Genomic DNA, 252 nt, shown 5'->3' with positions numbered 1-252 from the left:
GAGAATATTAAGAAATAAAGTTTCACCGTAATTTTTAAAACAGATGTTCTGATAGTTTCACAAGCCTGCAAGTTGAGGGAAAATGTAGATACAGTGTTCTGGGTGTCAGCCAGGCATTGGACATATTTCATGACTTCATTTGGGACAAGACAGAGAAATAAAGACTGGATAAAATTCAGATGGGAGGATTACCAATCAGGCAATGAAGAACCCCAAAGGGATATGATGGGAGGATGTCCACCATAGGAAACT

This window comes from Ursus maritimus, unplaced genomic scaffold (genome assembly GCF_017311325.1).
Source record: "Ursus maritimus isolate PB19 unplaced genomic scaffold, ASM1731132v1 scaffold_17, whole genome shotgun sequence".
NCBI lineage: Eukaryota > Metazoa > Chordata > Mammalia > Carnivora > Ursidae > Ursus > Ursus maritimus.
Note: the sequence above shows the minus strand (reverse complement) of the source record.